The sequence below is a fragment of the Hipposideros armiger genome, unplaced genomic scaffold, assembly GCF_001890085.2.
Source record: "Hipposideros armiger isolate ML-2016 unplaced genomic scaffold, ASM189008v1 scaffold_285, whole genome shotgun sequence".
In the NCBI taxonomy this organism is placed as follows: domain Eukaryota; kingdom Metazoa; phylum Chordata; class Mammalia; order Chiroptera; family Hipposideridae; genus Hipposideros; species Hipposideros armiger.
The window spans coordinates 1,722,414-1,743,781 of NW_017731635.1; the positions used below are offsets into that span (position 1 = coordinate 1,722,414).

Genomic DNA, 21,368 nt, shown 5'->3' on the forward strand with positions numbered 1-21,368 from the left:
AGAGGGGACACCACGTGAACACAGAGACAGATATGAGAGTGATGCTGCCACAGGCCACGGGATACAAGGGCTGGTGGCGATGACCGACCGGAAGCCGGAGGAGGCAAGGTGGGATTCTCCCGAGAGCCTCAGGGCGAGCAGGGCCCTGCCGACAGCTGAATTTCCAATGTTCGGCCTCCAGAACTGTGAGAGAATAAATTTCGGTTGTTTGAAATCACCCCATTTGTGGTACTTTGTTAGGGCAGCCTTCAGGAAGCCAAAATACACCGCACTGTAGAAGTTAAGGTTTCGGAAGGAGGGAGCTCAATCTAAGCGGATTTAGAAGCCTTTCTCCTGAGAGCACATTCCGGCATATTTACAACCAGGTGGGAAGTCAGGGCCCCAGAGGCCTCAGGCCCCCCCTTCCTAGTTTAAATCACTGACCCGCAGCCCTAAGAGCAAATGCTCCCCATTCGTTCAGGGCTCCCTCCACCCAATCGAGAAGGAGGGAAAGGAGACCCAGAAAACACAGACTCTCTTTGCTCTCCAACAGGAAGCGGCTCCATGTCGGTTTTCTTTTCTCTTCCTCTCGAATTGATCTTTCATATCTCCAATAACTCTTATCATTCAGCAAACTCAGGCAGGCCCAGCCAGAGCTGTGAAAATACCGAACTTCAAAGGTTTCCCACAAATCCCCGAAAAGGCCTGACCTCAGCCCGGGAAAGCTGGAACGACGCTGAGAAATCACTCCTTATTTCATTGCCCTGTAACTGAGACATTGTTCCCCCTCGCAGGTCACATGTGTCACCTTAACTGCCCCCACCAGGGTCCCAACCACCTGGAGACACCTGCGTCATCCACCCTCCAAGGACTAAGTTATGAGCCGAGCTCCCGATCTGCTGCCAGCGACGTGGAAATTATTCCAGGGGCGCCATCGCTGGGGCGGCCTCGTGGGGGCTGTGGTTTAATTTCCTTTGCTGCTTTCAGGGTCCTATTGAAGGAAACGGATGGGGGCGATGGTTCTCCGTGGTGGTCACTCTTCAGCCCCAGCCACTGGTGGTGACAGCACAGAGTGACATTGTTGACAGGGCGAGGATGATTTTGTGAGCCAGAGAAGTGTGAGCAGGGAGAGAAGGGAAAAACGTAAAATAGTAATAATAATAGTAATAATACTGCCTTCCCTCTGGTCCTGGAGGCTTAGCGGTTGACCTTTCCTTCCAGCTGGTCTGATTTCACTTCTCTTGTCTGGATTGAGCTATTAGAGGCCAGTAGAACCACCAGTAGGAAACATACTCGTTCAGCGGCAGGTTGGCTGAGATAAAAGACAGATTTCCGGTCTCAAACTGGATAGGTGCATTTAAGTTCCACCACCATGTGGTGAGTATATGCTGAGCACTGTTAGGTGATGGGAACGTGAAATCTGATGAGGCTGACAGCAAAGCTTCCTTCACCTCCACCCTGGAAAAGACAGACACACGCACAGGAACTAGCTGGAGCCTAAGGCCGCCCAGAGAAAGGTTGGAGCACCCCTCAGCTGGGTCCTTCTGCTCCAACAAAGGGATGATCAAAAAACCTCGGATCTGGATTGGGCCCAATCCTGACGCTGCAGCTGCCTGTGCAAACGTGGACCTCACAGGGGCTGAAACTCAACCAGGGCTCAGCTGGCCAAGCCTCACTCCCCATTGGAGGGGTCATGTCCTTTTCTTCAAGTGGCTCACTCAGCAGGGGCACTTTTTGTAATTCAGCCACCCAGACAGGGGTGTCTTTTTACAATACACCCATCTGGATGAGGCGCCTTTTTTTCCTGACTTGCACAGTCACGGTGTGTGTAAGTGGCCCTGATAGAGCAGAAGGGTGTGACCTTTGTGTGGGTGCTTTTAGGAAATGTCATGGATGGAGGGGGAGAGACAGAGAGATGGTATCAGTGATGGCAAGCCTCGAGAAGTAAGTGCCATGACACACACGGGTTTAGGGGTCCAGGGAACCCTGAAAAGCATGGGAAACTAGCCTTTAGAGTTTTCGTGTGAATGAGGCCATTCTGTCTTCAGCCTTCTCCAGTTCTGAATTTATAGTGGAAGCCCAGGACTATAATTTCGTGGGGAAAATGTGGGCATGGTGCTTTCTCTTTGAAACAACCCCACACCTAAATGGGAAAACAAGGCCTGCCTTTTACAATCACTTGGCACGCATTTAATAACCAGAAACATTCTTTCATTTCCGGAGGAGGCTCAGAACCCTTTCCTAAGCGTATGGCTACTGTGTTACCTGCTGAGGAAACCGTGGCAGAGGGAATACGGTGTGCAGAGAGCTCAGAGTGGGGGGCTGCTGAGCCCACCACTTCCTCCACAGCAGACTTGGCCCCTTGTCCTCGGCGGACACTGTTGGAGGGAGAGTCGATGCCTGCCGGGATCCCTGGGGCTCAGCCCCGCCTCGGCGGGCTCTGCCAGTGCCCTACTGTTCTTCACGCCCAAGACACTTGTCTTCACCTTCTTTTCTTCCTCAGGTCTCCTGCATAAGTTTCCTGGGGCTGCTCACAAGTAACCACAAACTGGGTGGCTTAAAACAACAGAAATTTATTCTCTCACAGTTCTGGAGGCTAAAAGTTGGAAATTAAGTTGTCATTAGGTCCACGCTACAAGTCCAAGGTCAAGGTGTGGGTAGGGTCGGTTCTTTCTTGGGGGCTCTGAGAGAAAAACGGGGCGGTGCTGCTCTCCCAGCTTCTGGTGGGACTGGTGCCCACAATCCTTGGTGTTCTTTGGGTCGCAGAAGCATCACCCCAGTCCCTGTGTCTGCCATCCTCCTCCTTTTCTGTGTGTCTTTTCGCCTCTTCTTATGAGGACACCAGTCGTATTGGAGTAAGAGTCCACTTCACATCAGTATGGCCTCCTCTTAACTCTACTAGTTCCATCTGGAACGGCCCTATTTCCAAATGAGGTCACATTCTGAGGTTCTAGAAGGGACGTGAATTTGGGGAGGGGGACGCGATTCAACCCAGTACATGCCCATTCTCCACGGACAGTGAAATCCACGGAATTCATCCATGGCAGCCCCCAGCCTCACAGCTCGTCTTATCTCTGATGGCGCCTGTCCCAGTAGCTTTCTCGTCTGTTCCAGGAAAAGCGCTTCTCTTAATATTCTGCTCCTTGTAGAAAACCCATGCGCCCTTTACCTATTGAATCAAGACTAAACTCCACCTGAGATTTCAAGAGCCCTCTGCACCGCATAACATGCATTGTCCTACTATTGCTGTGTTTCCCACCCTCCACATCTCCCAGCCCTTCCCTTCTCTGCCCTCCGTCCACCGCCCCCGGTCAGAATGCTCTCCTCCTCCCCTCCAGCCGGCTCGTCCCTCCTCCCAGTGCCGCTTCTGCCCATTGGATCACTGTGCCGGCACACAGTAGGTCTCCATCCATACTTGTTCCATGGAATGGAATTCCCTGCTGTCTTCCTGGTCCCAGCCCTGAGAGTGATGCTCTCGTGGAAGTCCCACCGTCTCTGAATTCCTTGCTGCTTCTCCAACTCGCTGGTGTTTCCCCAACAAGCCTTTCCCCCAGGTAGGTTTTAGGCTATTTGAAAGCCAAGATGATGACACATCTGCGCTTCTGCCCCCACCGCCCAATCCAGGGACTCAGAAGACTCAGTCAGTTTTCACTTAAAACATACAGAGAGGCAACCGTTCTGCTCTATGGGCCTGGTTCCTACAGAGAGTGAGCCACTAGGGATTCAGTCTATTTGGGATGTGAGCACAGCACGACCGGGGTTAGACTTGAGTTGCTGTATCCGTGTTTAGCGTTTCTACAGGTGGACCTGAGGTCGCCTGTTTCAGCTTCGGTAGGGCTGCTTATTAAAAGGTAGGCCCCAGGGCTCTGGCCCAGGCCTACTGAGTCAGAATTTGAGGAGGTGGGTTTGGGGGGCGTTGTGTTTTTACATCAGCCCTGCCTCCAAACCAGGCGAATCTTACACATGGTAAAGTTGAGAATCGTGGATCTAGACACGTGGATAATGAATATTGATTTTAGATGCACTAGTGGAGCTGAAGGCAAACTGGTGACTTCTTATCGCTCATAGAGCCAGCGAGGGCAAAGCCAAAAATGACTTAGTGCTTCCTAGGTCATCAGTTGCCACCAGGTCTGCCGTGAATGATATCCCAAGGCAGATTCTCACAAATCGGGGGCCAGTGGAGAGAATCAGGGGGTCTCCTGAGTGACCCGTGGGCAGTGTCGAGCCCAGAGCCTGTCCCGGCCTCAAACAGAGTTCCCCTGTCTTCCCATGCTGGTCTCCCCAAGGGGGAGAATCACAGCATGCTCCTCATTTATAATATTTACCTTGCTTTTGGAAACACCTCAGGGCAACTCAGGATAGGTTTTCACAGCAGTGTTTGACTTGGCTTAGTTGCAAAGTTCCCGCTTTTTAGTCTATTTATTGCAAGTTAGCACACGGTCCCATATCCAGGAGCCCAACACCAGGCCTAACAGGAATCAGGGGGTAGGCAATTGAAATGAAACATTGGGAGGTGCTGAGTTGTACTTGTCCATACTGCCTTCTTGGCCTGGAGGGACCTGAGGTCAGGCTGGGCATCCGGCTGCCTTGGACTTTGCAGCGTCCAGTCTCTCGCAGCAGCCTGGGGACAATGTGACCTGTCCAGCAGTGCCTGACCCACAACAGGGTCCAAAGGATTATTTCCCCAGAAGGTGATATATTCAAAATTTTAAGATCTTATTTTTGCTTACATATTTCCTTGTCTTTTATACAATTTAACCACCTTTCAATAATAAATTGCTGATCCCTCTTGATATTTATGCTGAAGCTTCAAATAGATGTCATGTTATATTTTAATACTTGTCATCTCTGTGCCAGCTGTTTCATGTACATCGTTTCATTGAAACTGCACTAAAATTCATACAAAACTCAGTGTAATGGGTATTATTAGATCCCACTTAGTGATGAGGAAAACAAGCTCAGAGGGGTTAAGTGTGTGACCCAAGGTGACCAGCTAATAAACGGGTAGTGGGGCTGCAACGCAGCACCATGCCTTCTCGGCGACACGCGTGCCTTCTGTGCGTGTTGACATACCCCTGCCTTCTTTCCTTACCTCAGAGAGGAAAGAACAGTGGTCCAGCCGAGGGCTGAAAGAGTTCGCCTAAGGCAGCCCCTGTTTGCAGTAGGCCTGTCTGCCCAGTGCATATGAGCAAAATGAAAAGTGAGGCAAGTTACAGACGTATAGTGACATATCTGCAGGGAGTTTCTGCCCATATCACCTTTCCTCCACACACACAAAAGTGAAGAGCACGATTGAGATTCACTAGTGTGGGTGGTAGAAACCGCTTAAGATGCAATCAGAATATAAGTAGGACCTTTGGGATGTGGCCACTGTCACCTGACCCTGGATGGGCGATGCTCAGAGGCGTGGGTGTTGGGTGGAATCTGGGACACTTGGGGCTGAGACTGATGAAATGGAACTTCTGGGCTTTAGGGAATGGGCCCAGGTCCCCCCTGTTTCCTACCTGAAGATCCCCTTCGTGCTGTTTCCCTTCCACATTTTCGGTTGTGTTGACATGGACCCTGTCCTCCCGCCCCACATGGTCACCGTTGTGATCGATCAGTGGCAACTGCAGGCTCCGTTATTCTCTCTTATCAGCAGCCTGGACCTTAGTCAAGACCCACAGTCCTCTCTGTTTGAAGGGACACACACTCACCAGGCTCCCAGCCAGCCCCTGGCCCTGGGTAGGAGTTGTTTTGGTGGAAACAGGAAGACTGAAGTGAGAGTATTTTAGGACTTTGTTACTCAGCTGTGAGAGAACACTGGGTAGAAAAAAAGTCCCATGGAAAAGAAGCCCATGTTTTGGGTTCCTTGATTACATCCAAGGAACCCAAAGCGGGCTAAGCTATTGTTTAAACACAGACCTTGTGCCCCACAGCTGTAGAGGCTGGAAGAGTCTGGCCGGGAGGGGTGAATGGTGCTGTGCTGCCTTCAAGATGCTGGAAAACACCGTCTCCTGGCTTTTTGCAATTGAGCTAAAAGCAGGAAGGAAAAACAGCCCCAAGTCACAGTCATTGCTATTGCACGGGCAGCCCATCCTACGTTCCATGTTTACAAACGACTCTAATATCCACAATAGCTGAAGTTGGTGTTGTTACCCCAGATGTGCATATTGGGGACCAAGAGATTTGGCGACTTGAATGGCTTGTACAAGATTACAAAGTTAGCAAGTGGTAGGGCCCGGAAATGAACTGGGTGCTCGCTTCTCCAAGCTGTTGCCCGTGAAATACTATGTGGATTTCCAATGTGCTCTGATGAGGTCTCACATTTTACTGGAATTCTACCAAGGTCAAGAGCAATTGGACAATCCGTGTAGTATGCTTAGGGGTCAGTCCTGGAATTCACAGAGTTTGCGCTCAGCTGAGGAAAGAGGATTCCAAGGAAATCATGTCGTAGGACTTTTTTTCCTTAGTGGATAAGCTTTACTTGAGAGGGTTATGGTCTGTTAAAGGTATGTTACTGTGGCATCTTGTAAATTTTATAGCTACTGTTTTACACTTCATCAGCATTCCTGATCTTGTTGTGGTGCTCACTTCAAACAGCACTGAGTGAATAAGTATGTAAGAACCAAATGCAAGCTGTACGTTATTTGAGGAATGCTAAGTGATGACGTTTTTAAGAATAATTTTTTTCTTAAGTATCATGATTTCAGTGTTATCCATTATCGCTTTAATAAGTAGAGTTTCTTTGCATTCATAATTATGATAGCTATAAGAAACAAGAGTTGTTTATTATAAAACAAAACACCGACTATTTGTCAACTATTAAAAAAATCTATATAATCTTGAAAGCATCTGGCTTGAATGAAGGAAAAAGTTCTCAGCCCAGGCTGCACATTAGAATTTAAAAGCCTGGGAAGCTTCTAAAAATTCCTGACATGTGGGCCCCATCCCTAGACCAGTTGGACCAGATCTGAGAAGTGTGGTCTGGCCAGTTACAGTTTAGAAATCTGCAGGTAGCCAGTATTGAGAACTGCTGGGCAATACTGAATTTTTAAACTCATGGAGTTAAGTCTGATTAATATCAATGCATTACTGTATCAGAAAGGACAAAGATCTACATTATGCATTACAATTAAGAGTTTTGAATATTTGCAATTAAAATATATGCAGTGAATATAGTACATGCAGTGAGCCAATAAGTTACATATACAAAATAGGTGCTCAATAAATATTACTAAAAGTAGTGACTGAATGAACATCCTACAAAGTTTCATACGAAAAATCCTGTTTTGACGAAACTGAGATGTCAACAGTTGTAAGACAAAGTATCACTGAGAAAGAAAAAAATTTTAATTGAACTATGATATGCCATATATTACAAGCCACACCCAAGTTTCAAAAATTTTCAAAACTAGAAAACATCTGAGTCTTATAATTGATGAAATACAGTACTTAAAAAGTAGCTATATTGAAATTTTTCTGCCGTCGACTCCAACTGTTATATCACTAATTTCCACTAGATGTCGCTGTGATCTGCTACTTCAGGTTACAAAGGGAAATCTGAAAACCAGTTTTCTCAAAATATTTAAAATTGAAATGGGCCGCCCCTTTTAAATACAAAAGACTTCAAAAAATCTCATATTTTGAGAAGTCACTGCTTGTTATTCCGCTTCTATTAAGACCTATCCGAAGTATTTCACAAAGTGTATAATTATTTAAAAAGTGAATTGAATCATTCAAATGGCTTGATGCAATAGAAAAAGTACTATTGCTTCCATTTTATCCACATGCCCAGATTTCACATTTCATCTTTCTGCAGTGGGATATAGAGAAGAGACAATAATAAGAAGGCTGATGTTGACTTAAATCAAATAAAAAGTAAAACTCGAAGGGAAGAATATCATGTCTCCTAATTTGAAGGCAGCAGATCACGCATGGTACTCTGCACAGTCGAATTCCTGCTTCCCAGGAAACGCTGGGTGGGAAGCGGAAGTGGGGTCAGCAGGACAGGGCCCCGAGCTTAAACCCAAGCCCAGTGTTAACCCTGGGGATTGACCCAGGGCTTCCGTGGCTGAAAACTTGGACAACGTTCCTTGTTGGATGAGAATCGCTCTCCCAGCAAAACTATACAGGCTTTAGGGTCAAAAGGAAGCCTGCAGAAACTCCTGGAGACATGTATAGAGCAGTGCCACTCAAACTGTTCCCGATCTCCAATGAGATGAGAACAGAAACTGAGAGTAAGCATTTCAAAACTTGTATAGCAAAATAACAAAGTCATTTTGGCTGTTAAATCTAACAAAAAGAAATTTAGCTTATATTTTGTATGTCTTTATTTTTCATTTTTTTGAGTAATTCAATATTTCTAATATTTTGCAAAAGTATCAGTCTATAAGAGATTGGAAATTTTTTTTAAAAGTAGTATTTCACCCCAGATAGCTTGGGAAGCATTACAGAAAGCGCACCCCGAGCTGTAGAGGAGGGAACCCCAGGACAATGCCCTATCGAATCCCTTACTGTAATAATTTTCAAGTGGACAACATACATAGAAAAGGGCTGCCAATGGGAGTATTTTGATTGTGAAGGACAGGATGACCAGAGGAGTAAATCCTAAGAACAGCCCACCTCGGGAAGGACCAGCCTCTGAGCTTGCCGTTGGCACCTCACCCTAGAACAACCCCACTACCTCCCAACCCCCCAACCCCTCGAGCTCCTCAAGGCTCAAAGACTCTGCACCATCACCCAGCTTGACCAACGCATACACACAACAGCAAGTCTAAAACTGACCTTGGAACAAGAGGGACTCATGTGGCTGCTGTGAAAAGAAAATACTAAACCACTCGGGACTGCCCAAATCTTACATATTTAGCTTCAGAAGAGAAACGCAGAGAGAGAGAGAGAAGTCTGTAATTAAATTCCTTCTTGGCTTGATCCAGCCCAAATCAGCTGGCATTGACAGAAAGGATGCTTAAAACACCATGGATTTCCATTTATGGATAACTGAGTTGGCCATTTTGCGTTTTCTAAAAAATGCCCTGTGGCATTGTCCTACTGCTGGCATTTTTTTTTTTTGGAAAGCAGTTTGGTAATAAGGATCAAAGTGCAAATTGTGAATACTTTTTAACCCAGCTGTTTTTCTGCTAGAAAAAAAAATCTTCCTACAGTTATACTCTTAAAGCAAGCAGATATCCATAACACAATATCCAATATGCATTTACTCTTTGTGTGAGAGAGAAAAAAAACTGGATAAAGCTAAACATCCTTCAATAAGATGCTAGTTAACTTATGGCACCCCACATAACAGAGCAGTATGCACCATTAAAAGATTAAATGCTTCTCTAAGTACTAATGTGGATAGAGTTCCAAGGCACAATTTTAAGTAAAGGAAGCAAGTAGAAGAGTCATGATACAGCATGATCCTATTTGCGTAAAAAGGAAGCATATGCATTTTGGTCATGCAGAGAATGCTTCTAAATGCTGCATTAAGCAGCTGTTCCCAGTGGTCACTCCTGGGAATTAGAGCTTAGGGTCAAGACTGGGGAGAAGTGCTTTCATTTCTAATATCACACCCTGCTATACGTTTTTAAAAATACGTATTATTTAATAGGTGCCTATTTAATAGTACCTATTGCAGAGTATCAAGAATTATAAGAAATGGCAACTCTTAGTCAGCCAAAGACGTAACCTGAAACAAGGGGTTGCATAAATGGTCCTGCTCTAAAGGTCAAGAGACATCGACAAAGAAAAAAACCCACAACTCCTAGATTGTTCTCCTCCATGGCCGGCGAATATTTTTTAGTAACATTCAGCACCAACCTCAGGGGACCCCATAAACCCAGAGGAACGTATGTGGCAGGGGACTCAAGGCTTCCAGTCAGCATGGCCATCACCAGGTGAAAAAGCCCAGCTATTTAATTACTATGTGGAAACGGAGGGGGCAGAAAGGAGACTGGGTTGGTTAACTAAATGAAAAATTGTTGCCTGGCCCTACTTCATAAACAGAGGGAGTGTCTCAGCTACCAGTCATGCTGTTACGTTTTACCAATGGGACACACAGATTTCCCGTTTAATTCTACCCCACACAGCACCGATTGTTACGATACTATTGATTTTGGAAACACTTTTCTTAAAAGTTACATATAACTACTACTGCCCCCCACCCCCGCCCCACTCCCCCTCCACACACACACTCTGCACTCTCAGTCCATGGGAGCCGGGGAATGGAGGGTCCCTTCCACTTTGGGGCCTTCGGCACAGCACACTGTGCTATAAACCTCTCAGCTAAAGAGCATTTCCAGTGCTGTCTGGAGCTGAGAGTGTTTGGCGCTGCTTACTCTTTTGGCCTTTTCTTCCTGCCACTTATTTCACGTTCTCGGGAACAGATCTGACCCATAGCTGCATGTAAAAGGTGTTCGTGCCCTCATTCTGAACTCAAAGAGACCAAGGAAGAATATTACGCTGGATGTCAAAAAGCCAGTGTCCAGGCAGCTCAAGTTGCCTTCACGGGAGTGGTGGAGGAAGCAGAGGCTGAGGTTCAGGGAGTCACGGGGGACAGGGGGGGACTCCTTTGCAACTGGAATGCGTGTCATAAGCAGCACTGCAAGCCTGGGAGAGATGACCGCGAGCATGTGAAGGGGGTGTCAACGCAGAAGCCAGAATCAAGCTTATAAAGACCCAAAGAGCAATCCTTCCTAACTTCTGTGCACCTTCTATGTCATGGCCTGACATATGGTTGGGAGGCCCCAGGTTGCCAGGAGTGATGGGCAGGGGGCAGGCAAGCACAGAGCCACCCCCTCCAGGAACATCAGAGGGCTCAGGCCTCCCAGCGCACTTGAAAAGAAACCACACTTCCTCTCAGCCAGGTGGGCCAGCTTAAGGGCTGCAATAGCACTGAAAACGGTAGCAAGATACAGAGACGTTAGTCTTTTCCAGACTGCCCTGGGGGGGTGGGGGTGGGGATAGTGAGGGAGAGGGGAAGGCATACTTGAATAGGGCCTGGAATGGGGGGTTCTGAAGGCTTCACCAGGGTATTGCCTTCTGAGACAAGTGGGTGCCCTCAATTGTGGGGCTTTTGTTTTGCTGAGAGGGGGCTGCAAATTTAGGGCCACAAATGAATTCTCTGGAGGTGGGGGAGAAGTTGAGACTGCCCCCCCTCCCCAAGCCTTTCTTCCGGTTGAGCCCTTCCTTTATTTATTTAGAGCACCCAGCCTTTCCTCTAAGTAAATATTGAACAGATATTTTAAAAGCACCCGTTTAAACAGTGTCACACTGTTATAATGTCTCCACCTGGCCCTGGGCATGGCTGTTGTGCTTCCTGTGTCACGTCCTGACTTTTCTCGGTGGAGCAGAAGGAAGCTCTCGCTCTGCTGGTGGGGGCTATGGGCACTTCTGGTGCTGGCCATCTTGGGAGGAGGCCAAAGCTCAGACCGGAAACCCACAGGGAGAATGGTCTGAGGTCCTACTTTGGGCTAAATAGGAGAATGGTAGACGCTTGGCTGTGCCGTTTTCCACATGGAAGCAGTTGTCGGGATGGGATGGAATTCTTTGGACCCAGAGAAAGGGAGCCCTGGTGAGCTGGCTGAGGTATCTATTGAGGGTCTCCCATGAAGAAGATAAATGTGGCGGTGGGGGCAGGTTCACTGTTTAGAGGGACTGCTGTCCCACAGAAATTTTCTCTCTGTAACAACCTCAGAAGTCCAGAGGTTTTTCTCTTGAGGAAAGCAGTACTCACTCCCTGGACGCACTGGTTTTAGATTGACAACTTAGTAACCAACGTCTGTTTACCCATCACCTACACAGCCTGGCAATCCCCAAAGAACTTAAAGGTTTACCCTGCTGTAGACATGCTGCATCCCCTTGGGTCTCACAGGGGATGTCCAGCCTCTACGACAGCGAAGGGTGTAGACAGCCAGAGCCCAGTTATATATCCAGGGCTCAGTTAGATTCTTGGTCATCCTCAGATGCGGTGAGCACAGCTGCGGGTTCAGGCCTAGCAAGCACTCAGCTTCCAGGACATTCTCCCACCAGTCAGACTGGAAATACCGGAAAAGCAAAGGTAGCTGCCCTCAGAGGCAGTGCTGGTATTTTCTTTCCATTTGGCCAGTTCAGTTTTTAACTAGAAACTAGAATAATAATTATCATGATACGTGTTTACAGATTTTAACTATTCCCTTGGAGTCCTCTTTTTGGGGAAACGCATTCTACCCACCTCATACATCAGGAAAACAAGAGGCCATATGGTTTGGCTGGGCTGGGTGGTCGCTGGTGTCAGTAGGAGAGCAGAGACTTGGACTTCAACAGTTCTTCGCTCCTTGGCCTGCGTCCAGATTGCTGGGCCTTGCACCTCCTGGAAAGGTAACACATGAGAAATTGAAGTGGACCAGACCGTAAACCATTAGGAGCAGTTGGTTCTAGTTAGGAGGGCGGCCCCATGTCCATGCCTGTGCTTGTTTCTCTAGGAGAGACAGGCTTGGAGAGGAGGAAAACCCATTTTTCCAGGACTGTTTTGCCCATCTTTAATTACCAGTTAAAACTAAACGCTCTGTGGAGAAAAGTCCTCTTGAAAGAAAACCCCAAGTTGCTGTGAAGGTTTCATCTTTCCCTTTTGAATCCCAAGTTCTGCTGCCATATAAATCAATGTTGGCCTGAAAAAATATTTGTCTACGGAAACACCTACATGGGGTGTTGGGGACACCAGTACCAGGGAATGGGGTGGGGTATGGTGTCCCAGCCAAATCCCTCAGGTCGTGCTCTGACCTACTTATTACAAACCCTCTTAATCATTTTTAACAAGAGGTATCTAGGTTTTCTCCTGATTCTATCTTCTCCACCTGCCAGCAATGTTTGTCTCAATAAACTAGGGCGAGGGAGTGGATGTAGGAGAAGGAACAAGGAACAAGGGTAATCAAGGTCTTTGATGGTCATGGGTATTTAAAAGTAAGGAAGGTGCTAGAAACACAGAGGGAGGCAGGTTGAGAGCCTCAACAGGGGGAGACATGTATAAGGCATACAAGTCAGCAAAGACATCCAGGCTGGGTTCCCAGAGAGAATAGCTTGTGTTTTTTCATAAGTGAACAGCTTTGGTCAAGCACAATCCTTTCAGAGCATACCAAGGCAGATTACCAGCCCTGCTTGGAAGCACAGCCTTGCCATTTCAACGGATTTCCCCTCTGAACCCATCACAGGCGTTTACTTGGTCTTGATTACACATTGTCCAACTTTCATATGTGGAGGCCCTATTTCCCCAATTCAACTGTAGACTTCTTAGTGATAGGGGCCAGAGCTTTCATAGTCAACATTAATTAAAATGATTGATCAGAAAGGTTCCCCTTGTGTGTTATCAGCCGAGGAACACAAACTAATTTCGGCCTCATTCCTATAGCTTGATTTCCTTTCATCATTCCAGGTTTTCTGTTGAAGTCCCATTTCTAAGAGTCCTCCCCAACGCCAAGAGCACATCTGGGAGACAGGTGTTTCTTTCCTTTGCTCCATCACAATGGTAATTTCCTCGGCTACTACAGGAAGCTCGGCAGATTCAGGAGTACAAGGAGCCCACCAGAGCCTGGGATGATGTTCATTGACACTCTCAGCAGGTCTGAATGCCAACATCTGTTTAAGGCGTGATTGCCCTGAGAGGTTCATCCCGTCCTAAATTTGGTTGGCCTGTTTTGAGGTGATAGCCTCATATTGAAGTAATTTCTCCCCACCAAAGGGTCTAGAATAGGTTCAGTTGTAATCTATTTTATGCAATTGTGACTGCCTCCAGAAACCTGGAAGGGGTTATTAAGAGTGTGTGTCTCGGCATGTGGATAACTGTTCCAGCTCAACAGTCTGTGAACACCATTAGTAGCCCTTGAAATGGTTTTCCAGGAAGCACAGGCTGTTAATAACTCTGCCCGATGCTCCAGTGTGAGCCAAGCAACGAGATAATGTATAACTTTGCAAGTAGCCCAAGCACTCTGGATTGGTAGTCTGCTCAGGGAGACTGAGAAGGTGAGCCATCCTGAGCCCAGAAAATGTTGTCAAAGGAACAGTGGAAAATTATCAACTCTCCCCAGCTAGTAGATTGACTTGTCACTGATAGACGAAGGAATGGCAAACCGATAGTCTGTGGTGCTGCATCCCTTCCACTGGCTCAGAGAAGGGCCCCTCCTCGGGCAGTCAGAAGTGATAAGACACCTTTTACATGGCCAGGGAGAGAGACTCTTTCCATCAACCATCATCAATTGACTTTCACTTTGTAGGGAAATGTTGTATTAAATGTTTGGAGATATAAAAATATGCCCTCAGGAACGTTTATAATCTAACTAGAAGGATAAGACCTGAGATTGAAAAGCTAGTTAAAATGCAAAGCAATGGAATATCCACCCTATGGGATAATATTCAGCCACTAAAGTAAGTGAAGTGGCTCTCTAAGTACTGAGAGCCAAGTGGAAAAATGCCAAGAGCAGAACAAGATACCGTCTATGTAAAAATTAAAGCAAAGCGCCTATGTGTGTATGAACATATGCAAATGCATAAAGGGGTTAGGAAGAGGTCACAACAAAATAGAGACAGAGTTTCCTTCTGGTGGGGGGAAGTGAGACTGGGGAGGGAGGCGAAGGACACCTTTCATATTTTTACTCCTTGTATTTCTGTATTGGATAAATTATTTGGAACAAGAAAATATCTATATATTTCTTACGTAAAAAAGGAAAAGAGTGAAAAATCTAACAACAAAGCGAGTACACGAGGGATGCCAAGGGGTGGCCTCAAAAGTAAGTATGGTGGCCTCACAAACTCTGCAACTCCCCCCAACCCCTTTCTTCTTGTCTTCAGAACCAAATTTTGCTTAGGAATGGGTGCATGTGTCTCAGATGATCCCTCGAAAAAACATAAAATCATGGTGGTCTCATCCCTCTGCAGTGGTTCCTTGAGCCTGGTCATGTGATACAATCAGGGCCAATGAGATTTAAGGGGTTGTCCAAGGGACTGCTGTGTAAAGTTTTTGCTCTTAAAGGGAGGATTGAAGGACATAAAGCACCTCTTCTTCTTTTCACTGGATATCACAGTGTCTGGATGTAATTACTGGCAGTGTGGCAGCCATCTTGCGAATCAGGGAGCTACCCTGGGGACCAAGTCAAACGCTGAGGATACTGGTAGAAAGGTGGAGAAACCTGCGTCCTTGAAAACATTACGGAGCCCCTGAATTAACCTACCCTGGTGCTGTACTGCCCTGGGACTTCTGCTCCAGTGAGAGGACACATTTTTCTTTCTGTTGAGGTGGGATTATCTGTTGCTTGCAGCCCAATGCATCCTAAATGGCATAACAGGAGCCCTGTCTGAGGCCTCAAGCCTCGTTGGCATATCTGGGGGGACCTTTGGGTCCTCGGGAGCATGCCCTTGGGCACTAAAACACACTCCAGAATGGAAGAGGGGTCATGAGCCCTTTGTGGCTTGGGAGAGAGAGTGAGCCTTGGGGGCAGGGAACTCATTCTGAGATAGGGCACCCGTCCCCGTGGCATCTCAGTGGGTGAGTGGGGCTGCAAGTGTGATGTCGGAAGATATCAAACAAATGGTCCCTCAGTCTGGCCCCTGGGGTGTTTGATACAAGTTGCTAACAGAGGCAGGAAGTGCACTTGGGAGGCCTGAAGAGCCATTACTCCCTGAGGCTATTTGGAGGGAGTTTCCTTCTCGGTGGAGTAGAAGTCCCACAGCTCTCCTGGGGGGTGGGAAAGGAGACCCTCAGCAGCGAGTGTGGGGCTGGGCCAGCACCGCCAGCAGTGGAGCCCCAGCAGTTGGGAGGTGGCTGAAAGCCACCGTGCAGTGGGGAAGAGGCGAGAAGCCTGCGAGGCAGCCCACTGCGGGTGTTCCCAGGACCCACCGTGAATTTCCCCAGGAGCAATGATGGTTTTGATTGGTTTGTAGCAGAGACTGCCTGAATTAAACTCCAGTGACCCTAAACTGCTGTTGATTTAAAATGCTTTAAACCGGGATAATCTTTTGCAGTGTTGGAACTAGGCCCCTAAAAGGAGAACAAGGAAATGAAATCTTACTTATTTCGGTTGCTTAAGAGAGAGAGAGAGACAGAGAGAGACAGAGAGAGAGAGAGAGAGAGAGAGAGAGAGAGAGACAGAGAGAGACAGAGACAGAGACAGAGACAGAGAGACAGAGAGAGAGAGAGAATGGGATGAGTTCTCATTTAACCTGGTCCTGGAGAGAGAGTGGCTGGTTTCTACGTGGGCTCTGAACACCAGCCTGTGTGAGGAGATACCTGTTTCCTTTCCAGGTCTCACCTCCAGCGTGAAATCAATCACCCCTCTCACTTGGAGTGAAGTCAAGGAAGGCTTTACTCTTAAATCTCAAACTCTGAGAGGGAGTAAAAAACCCAGCCCCACCTTTGAAATTGATCTGTGAAACTTCAAGTGATGTGATAGGTGCTTCAGGGGCTAAAAATGCTCAACTCAACTCTCATTAAAAAATTTCCCCGAATCACACCCATTAGGATGGCTGTTGTACAAAACAAACAAACAAAGCAAAACTGAGAAATAGAAAACAGGAGTTGGTGGAACCCTTGGGCAGTGCCGGTGGGAATGTAAAATAGTACAGCCGCTGTGGAAAATAGCATGAAGATTCCTCAAAAAATTAAACATACAACTACCGTAAGACCTAGCAATTCCACTCCTAAATATATATCCCAAAGAACTGAAAGCAGGGACTCAAACAGATACTTGTACACCAGTGTTCATAGCAGCATTATTCATGGTAGCCAAAAGATGGAAACAACCCAAATGTCCACTGATGGATGAATGGATAAACAAAAAGTGGTCATCCATACAATGGGGTATTATTTAGGCTTAGAAAGGAATGCAGTTCTGAGACATACAACAACATGGATGAACCTTGAAAACATTGCACTAAGTGAAAGAAGCCAGACACAAAAAGACAAAGATTGAACTACCTAGAATAGTCCAATTCATAGAAACAAAAAGCAGAGTAGTGGTTGTCAGGGGCTGGAGAGGGAGGAATAAGGAGATATTTTTTAATGAATACAGTTTCTGTTTGGGATGAGAAAAAGTACAACAATATGAATATACTTAATGTCACTGAATCCTACACTTAAAATGCTTAAAAATGTAAGCTTCATGTTACATGTATGTTACCACAATTTTAAAATTATAAATTATAATTATTAAAAAACTGTGAAAAACATTCTAAACATTCAGATGCTCAAGAATACGCTAACTGTTCATCCACCAGAGACCACCTGTGTATTGAATTGGGTTTCCTTCTCGCTTTCTCTTTGTGCCCACCTGTGAATCGAGCTTCTTCTAGCATTTATTGGAGGGAGTTTGCATCTATTGCAAATATGCCAGTGGTTAGTAAGTGTGTATCTCCTGCATTGATCTTTTATGAATTCAGATTTGCTTTAATCCACTCAGAAAGTTGTGAGAGCATCGGTATAACCTGCTCTTGCTTGTCACAGCCATTAGAGCCCGTTATGTAAAAACACCTCGTGACATGCCTGGTCATGATACAGTATTTGTCATTTATTGTAAGTTTTTGATGCTTCTTGTCTGACTTTTATATTTATGAATAAGAATATAAATTACCATTAAACACTGTCAGTGGTTCTGCTTTGGAACAGAAACTTCCTTCTCTCTCCTCTTTCGAGCATCTGGACAGTTTAATCAAAGAGCATCCTGACAGAGCCATCTGGAAGTTCCCTTTGGTTTCTGTGCTCATCAAAATACACAAATGTTATCCATTTGAACTCGTAAAATGAAATTTTACTAGTAAAATACTATATTAGTTCAAAACATTGGAGTTTCGGTAAGATTCAAATTCCAAAAAGTTTCTGCTGATAAAAAAAAAATCGCTGTATTTGTTCAAATCTCATTTGGTTCAATTCAGTGAACATTGATTCAAGCCTTTGTTCAATTATTAGCTGAACATGCAGTGCATTTGTGGGGGATGAAAAGTAAGAGAGTGAAATTTAGATTGTCTGCAAGTTATTTTATATTTTAAATGGTTGGGAAAAAATCAAAAGAAGAGTAATATTTTATGACATGTGGAATAGTATATGGAATTTAAATTTCAGTGTCCATAAATAAAGTTTTACTGGAACGCAGCCACATCCATTCATTTATATATGAACTATGGTTGATTTTGCCTCACCACTGCAGGGCTGAGTACTTCTGACAGAGACCGTATAGCCCCAAAGCCTAACCTATTTACTATTTGGCCCTTTGCAAAGAAAGTTTGCCAATCCCAGGGTTAAGGCAATGGCTGTAACCCTGTGAAGTCTGAATATCAAGACCTGAGAAGTCCGCCATTCATTCTGACGATGCCAATGTTTTTGGCAGCTTTACCACAGTCAGTGAATCTGTATCAGTGCTTCTCCATCCTGGGATAAACCAGCCCCTGATGGGGCATTCAGAAATGTGTGGGCACAACTTTTGTTGTTACAATGATAGGGATGCCATAGGGGTGTTGACTGGATGGGGATTAAGGATGTTAAACATCCAACAATGTGTGGGGACGGCCTTGCACAGTGAATTGTTCTGCCTCAAACGTCAATGGCACATCCATTGATAAACAGAGATCCAGACAATGACCCTGATGGTTAATTTTATTTCCCAACTTGATTGGGCCAAGGTGCCCACATAATGGGTCAAACGTTATTCTTTGGGCTTTGAGTAAAGCCGATCGCCCTCCAAAGCATGGGTGGGTCTCACCAAATCAGTTGAAGGCCTCATTGAACAAAGACTCACCTCCCTGAGTGAGAAGGAATTTTGCCAGCAGATGACCTTTGGACTCAAACTGCAACTCTTTGCTGAGTTTCCAGCCTGCTGGCCCACCCTGCAGATTTTGGACTTGCCAAGTCACCAGAATGATGTGAGCCAACTATCTTAAAATAAATTTCTATCTATCTATCTATCTATCTATCTATCTATCTATCTATATCTATCTTATATCTATCTATATACACACACACACACACATCCTATGTGTTCTGTTTCTAATTACCCAAATTTTCCAGTTTCTGGTCTGAAAGTGGTTGTCAGGCTACCTATTCGTGTGCTTTGCAAACTCACCTTTTTCCAATTTTCAAAAATTTAAAAATGAGATAAAATCGCAAATTTCATCTTATCAAATGATAAAAAAAATCTTTCACACTCCTGCACCTAGGACTTTAATTCAACAACATGGAGTTTCATTGAACATATGCGCATTGAACACATTTGGTAGGCGCAGTTAGGGTGTAATGCAAAGATAAACTATAGTCTCTGTCCCAATTTACACAAAGTTTAAAGAAGACTGACAGGTACCCGGTTACATGAATAGCAGGCTGGTACTGAGAGGCCCCACTACAGGGGTACAAATCGGGCCTGCGGCTGTGCTCATGGGAGGATCCTGACTCCACCAGCATGGCCTTGGCACTAGTGGTCCCTATTTTTATTTTTCTTCTCCTTTCCCCTTCTGGGCTATTTGTCTCCATTTCAGAATCGGTAAAAGCAGTGAGCTTTTCTGGTCCAGATTCTGACCTCTCAAGCCAAACACCTTTACACCAGGAGGACATCACCCAATTCAGCTGCTGAAAAGGAAGGTAGTATCCACACTGGTTACAAACCCCGTTTTTACCTGGATATAGCTAATTTTTTTTCCTTGTTAAGACTTTCTTGTGTTATTTTCTTTCACCCAAAGTAACTGCACTATTACATTCTCATGGTAAAGATGGCAACCATACAGCAAAGAAAGTAAAATATGGAAATTCTCAGCTCCTCATCTCATTCTTTATAGCGACAAAAACCTCTTGTCTGGTCAAGGCCTCTTTCTGGCCATCAAGGGAGGAAACCTGCTGACATAAGTGCCACTGGCTGGAGAAGCTCCTCCCTCGCTTCCGAACCCCTCAGTTCGGTACTTTTAAGAGAGTTCACCACGCACAGAGTTGTGTGAAGACATCTGATTCAAACGCAACAGGCACAGGCATCAGAGATGGTGAATCAGTGTCCTGGGGCCGCCGTAACAATGGCCACAAACTAGGTGGCTTAAAACAACAGAAATCTATTTTCTCACAGTTCTGGAGGCTGGGAGTCTGCCATCGACGTGTCGGCAGGGCCTTGCTATCTCCAAACTAGGAAGCAAGGGTCCTTCCTGGCTTCTTCCAGCTCCTGGAGGTTGCCTGTGATCCTGGCATTCCTTCACTTGTGGATACATCCCTCCAATCTCCGCCTCTGTTGTCACATGGCCAAGGACATGTGTCCTGTGTCTATGTGTCTATGTCTAAATTTCCCCTCTTCTTATAAGGATGCCAGTCAATGGATTAGGGTCCACCTCACTCCAGGATGACCTCATCTTAACCTGATGGCATCGGCAAAGATCCTATATCCAAATAAGGTCACATTCACAGGTATCATGGATTAAGACTTGAACATCTCTTTTTGGGGGACACAATTCAACCCACAACAGGTGCAGACTTCATACTTCTCAACAATCCACCAGGAGTCACAGTGATCCCAAGTTAGACATAAGGAAAGACCCAAGGTCTGCCCAGCCCCACCCTCCAGCATTCATGTGGACATGGGTGCCATGGCCCCAGGTGCTCGTGGCCCCTGGGCAGAGAACAGAAAACAGGCTGCCCGTCTTCATCAGACCTCAGCCGTTGGGCAGGAATGAGCCAGTATGTCCCTTAACACACTACCCTCCTTTCACTCTCCCCTTGGAGTAGGCTGCCTGCCTTGCAGGCCGCTGCAGGAGGTTGGCAGTTGCACTCTAAGCAGCTGCTGACTTTAGTTTGCGAGCTGTGTGGAGCTGATGGCTCCAAATGGCAGCGGCTTAGGGCAAAAGCCAAACTTTCTCAAAAAGCTGTCAGTTCAGAAAGGAAGGAGAAAAAAACCCCACTTTATTATTATTTTTTTTGATAGGTGCCAAGCATCAAAGATTTAAAAACTTGGCTCTGAAAATAGAGGCTGTTTTGTACCGATCAGATTCTTCTTAAACCACCAGGCCATCCAACGGGCTCCTGGCAACATCCGAGGCACCACGTGGAGATGCCAGGGGGTTGCTTGGGGAGAAACATAAGGTATCACATGGCCGCTTCTGGAATCCACCTGGAGGAGGACGGGCCGCTGGGGGGCGGTTGGGGCAGAGAACAAAGGTAAGAGATGGGCAGGAGCGTTTTCCAAAGGTGGCTTTGCTCCTTTCCGGCTCACCGACACACGGGACGCGAGAGTTTCGTGGCCTGCCGAATATCCATTTAGTACAGAAACACAGCTTCAGACATATGGTCTTGTAACTAGAGCCACCCAGACCTCTGTTTCTGAATGTTCCCATAGCAAAGACACAGATTTTCACAACATTCCAAGAAAATCCTGAAATGGAGTCCTGAAGATGACTCGGAATTTGTGTGAGTGTGTGTGTGTGTGTGG

General features: G+C 46.1%; 1 protein-coding gene across 1 annotated transcript in view; it reads right to left on the bottom strand.

Moving 5' to 3' along the window:
* CLDN14 (claudin 14) overlaps positions 1 to 21,368 on the bottom strand; it is a 65,141-nt gene that overhangs the window by 23,845 nt on the left and 19,928 nt on the right. The window contains exon 2 of the mRNA XM_019658623.1: positions 12,167 to 12,304. The gene's annotated coding sequence lies outside the window, so the exon portion shown is untranslated. The remainder of the gene's footprint in view (positions 1 to 12,166; positions 12,305 to 21,368) is intronic.